A 4,902-nucleotide genomic window follows, 5' to 3' on the forward strand; every position below is an offset into this window, starting at 1 on the left:
CCTTGGCTGGCCTTAAATTCACAGCGATCCTGCCTCCTGCACAAGTTGGCATTAAAAACAGCTGCCACCACTCACAGCTCCTTTCTTGTTTGTTTCCCAAGACAAGGTCTCTCTGTGTAGTCTTGGCTGTCCTGGAACTTGCTCCGGAGACCAGACTGTCTTCAAAGTCAGAGATCCTCCTGCCTCTGCCTCCTGAGTGCTGGGATTAAAGATGTGCACCACCATCATCCAGACATGTACTTAAATTTTTTTTTACATTTTTATTTGAATGTGAATGCATGTGCATGTGTGTGAGTGTGTGAGTGTGTGAGGCATATGGTGGTCAGAAGGCATTTTCTTTGGAGTCAGTTCTTTCCTTCCACCTTTAAGTGGGTTCTGGAATCAACCCAGATTGCCAAGCTTTCTCTGCAAGTGACATTATCCACTGAGCTACCTCGCACACTCCCCATTCACCCCTCTACTCCCCCCACCCATTTTTCCTTTGTCGCCTATCTTGGTGATAAGGTTTATAATCCAGTGTGTGGGAGGTGGACTGATGGGGAGATGCAGTTCAAGGAGTTGAAGGCTAGGTTGGGGCCACAAGGAGAGTTGAGAAACAGACCATCTCAGAAAAGAAATAAATTTAAAAAAATTCTTTTTTCTTTTGAGGTAAGGTCCAAGTTAGTCTAGAGGTCCTAAATAAATGAGTAAACAAATTGTTTCTTTTGCTTCTCTGAGACAAAGTCTCACCCAAGATGGCCTTGAACTCCAGTTCTTCCGTCCTCCACCTCCCAATTCCTGGATTTACTCAGTCGCTCTGCTCCACTACACTTTATTTATTGGCCTTTTGAAGGGCTCTCAGGTGGCACTGGCGGTGAATCAGCACAGACTGGATCGGATCTGGGTTTACAGAGAGGAAGACTGACTCCCGGAGGCTTCTTCTGAGCCAGAAGGAAGTGGGAAGGATTTTTTTTTTTTAACAACAGGGCTCTGAATATTGCCCAGTGTTGTAGCAGGAGAAGAGGCAGGGCCAGATCCTGTGCAGGAGACGGTGGAGAGCAGAACCATTTCTAGAATTTCTCTCCTCACCATCTGTGTCTTACACACGCACTAGAGTGGTTCCCTCAAACTGCATTCATTCACTTACTTATCTTCTCATTCATTCATTCTTAAAAATGTTTTTTAATGATTTATTTATTAGTATTTCACTTGTGTGTATGTCTATGTGAGGGTATCAGATCCCTTGGAGCTGGAGTTCTGGACAGTTGTGAGCTGCCATGTGGGTGCTGGAAATTGAACCCAGGTCCTTTGGGAAGAGCAGCCAGTACTCTTAACTGCTGAACTATCTCTCCAGCACCCAATCGTTCTTTGTTTGTTCATTGTCAGATTTTTCTTTCCACATTTTGTATGGAGAGGTGCATACACCATTATGTGTGTGTGTGTGTGTGTGCGTGTGCATGTGTGTGTGGTGGGGTGGATTATCTGTAGGGCAGAGGACAACTTATGTGAGTCATTTCTCGCCTCTCAGCATGTGGGTGCCTGGGATTGAACTCTCGTTGTCAGGTTTGGTGGCAAGCACTTTTACCCACTGAACCATCTTGCTGGTCATCTTTTGGGATTAATTTTTTTTAATTTTTAATTTTATGTGTATGGATGTTATGTCTGCCTGGATGGTGTGCACTCTGTACATGTCTGGTGCCTATGGAAGTCAGAAGAGGGTGTCAGATCCCTGGGAACTGGAGTTACAAATGGTTGTGAGCCACCATGTGGATGCTAAAAATTGAACCCAGGTCCTATGGTGCAGCTAGTACTCGTAAACACTGGGTCATCTTGCCGGCCAATCTTTTTGGACTTTTGAGACAAGCTGCTATTCTGCAGCTGAGTCTAGTCTTGAATTTATAGGCAATCCTTCTGCCTCAGTCTCTCTAAATGCTTTGATTAAAGGATTTCGATGCCATACCTACATCATTCATTGATTTAAAAAATTTTAATTTATTTATCATTTGATGTGTATGAGCATTTTGCCTGTATGTATGTATGTATGTATGTATGTATGTATGTATGTAATTGCATCACAAGTGTGTCTGGTGCCTGCAGAAGTCAGAAGAGGGCATCAGAATTCTCTGGAGCTGGAGTTATTGATGGTTGTAACCTGCCATGTGGGTACTGGGAACTGAACCCAGATTCTCTGAAAGAGCAGCCAGTGCTCTTAACTTCTGAGCCATTTCTCCAGGCCCTTCATTCATTGCTTGATGTTATATGTTCTGTATACTTGCTGTGGACCAGGTCCTGTGTGAGGCTGGCCTGGCTACAGAGTGAGGCTGTGTCAAAAGAAAAAAAATAATAAACAAATAAGACCAAAAGTAAACATCTGATACATACCCTAGTGCCTCAGAGGTGGAGGCGGGTTAGGCGTTCAAGGTTCTTCTTGGCTACCCAGGTAGAAGTTTGCCTGAACTATGTGAGGCCAGGTCTCAAAACAGAAAACAATGACCATTTTATAAAAGAGAAAGTTGCAAAGAGAGACAAACCACCACCAACTACGTGAAGAAAATTGCTCAAAAAATAATATAGAGGTTTTGTTTATTATTTAGAAATGACTTGATTCCTGGGCAGGGGAGGGGCTAGTTGAAAAACAATTCCCAGGCTAGGGAATATTATTCAGATGGCGAACATTCCTGTAAGACCCTGAGTTGTAGACTCAGCATTCTAAAACTAAAAAGTGAAAGCAGTCCCGCCCGACCCCATCTCCCAACTCCTGAACTACTTAGCCTATCATTCAATGCCTCTTAGAAATTAATGACTCCATTAGAATTTCATGAGACAGCCAGACAGCCAGACAGCCGATCAATAAATATGTCCCAACTAGGTGTGACAGCACATACCTTTGATCGCAGCACTAGGGAGGCAGAGGCAGGATGATCTACCTGACTTTGAGGCTAGCCTAGTCTACAAAGGGAGTTACAGGACAGCCAGGACTACACAGAGAAACCCTGTCTCAATATAAAAGGAAAAAAAGAAGAAAAGAGAGAAAAAAAGGAAAAAGGAAGAGACTAGAGATATAATCCAGGTCCAGAGTGATAGTTAACATGTTTAATCCCCAGTCTACAAAAAACAAACAGACTATAGCTGGGCGGTGGTGGTGCACACCTATCTATCTATCTATCTATCTATCTATCTATCTATCTATCTATCTATCTGGTTTTTGGAGACAGGGTTTCTTTGTAGCTTTGGAGCCTGTCCTGGAGCCAGATCAGCCTGTCTCTGCTTCCGAGTGCTGGGATTAAATATTGGAACTTGCTAAATAAATTAGCCTTGCTGGCCAAGGATCCCCATGAATTTATTTTCTTTTGCAGTGTTGGGATTACAAATCTGTGGCACCACACCCTGCAACTTGTTCTTGAGACCAGGCTGGGCTTGAACTACCTATTTCTATCTCCTGAGTGCTGAGATTAAAGGTGATGGTGGTATGCCTTTGGAACTCACAACAATCTGCCTACTTCTGCCTCCCTGATGTTGAAATCAAGATGATTACTACCAAGCTTGTTTGTCTCCTGTTGTCTTTCCTTCTTTTTTCTTCTTTCTTTTCTTTTCCTTTCTTTCTTTCTTTCTTTCTTTCTTTCTTTCTTTTTTTTGTGTAATCCTGACTGTCCTGTAACTTGCTTTGTAGACCAGGTTGGCCTTGAATTCAGGTAAATTTGCCCGCCTCTGCCTCCCCAGGGCTGGGACACAGCCTGTCTCATTTTCTTGGGCAGAGTTGTCTATTTTGCTCATTGTCGTGCTCCCTCTGTATATAATCTGTAGATGCTCAACATGTTGAATAGATGAAGCAACTAAAATATGGAGTCAACGTCAAAGTGTTGGTACATGCCTCTAATTCCAGAATTTTGTGTGAAGGAAGGAATTCAAGGCCAGCTTTAGTTATGTAAGGAGTTCGAGGCAACCTGGAGAGTAATGGGACTCTGTTTCAAACAAAACAATCCACAAAAACCTAACGAAAATAAGATACGCAGTAAAACTATAGGTGGGGGTGTTGGCGATGAGCTTAGGCAACTGAATTGAATCTTCAGTACTCTCCACTGGAGAGGAAGAAGGGTGTTCCCCAGGGTCAGCCTGCACACAGCTACATCACTGAGGGAAGTTAATGAATGTGCAAGGCGGATATGTGTCATTCTATGACTTCACCCAGTGAAGCCTCATGTCAAAGTGCAACCTTGGTGTGTGTGTGAGACAGTACTCTGAGGGTTGCATCATTTACGCAGCCATCTCTCAGGCAGGCTCACCCCTTCAATGATGCTGATCGGGCAGTTTGGATTTACCATGTCTGCCCCTATCTTGCCTACTCTATACCTGTGATCTTCCGACCATGATCTGTTTCCCAGAGTTCAAAAGTGAGCCCCTGGACTTCTCTCCTCTCAACTGCCCAGAAGCCATGGGGCGGGGCCGTGAATCAGCACTCGCGTTTGGACTAGTACAGGCTGCATCCCCGCCAGGGGTCCCCAGCGGCTGCGGGCTTAGACCCTACCCCCACCCGGTCGGCCTCTGCCTGCGCTATGCCCGCTGGGAGATGTAGTCTCCACCGCCTCTTTGTCCTTAGTCTCCTCTGCCGGTCAGTTCGCTGCGGGTCGAACTACTACTCCCAAGAGTCCACGCGCCAGAAGCGAGGTGAACGGTGGGGGCGCTCAGAGGGCGAGGAACGATTTGAAGAAACTGAGGCGAAGGATTTGGGGTGAAGAAAGGGGTACAGTAGAGATCAGTGGAGAATTGGGGAAACGCTGAAAAAACCTCTAGGAATTACAAGTTGTGTTCCAATAGGGGAGAAGCCCAGTAAAGGAAGGGTCGGGCGGGGCCGGGCGGGGCGCGCGCATGCGCGAGTGGGAGGTGACTTTTACGTCACTTGTGTGGGCGGGACCGCAGGGGGTT

This window comes from Myodes glareolus, chromosome 2 (genome assembly GCF_982192425.1).
Source record: "Myodes glareolus chromosome 2, mMyoGla1.1, whole genome shotgun sequence".
NCBI classification, from domain to species: Eukaryota; Metazoa; Chordata; class Mammalia; order Rodentia; family Cricetidae; genus Myodes; species Myodes glareolus.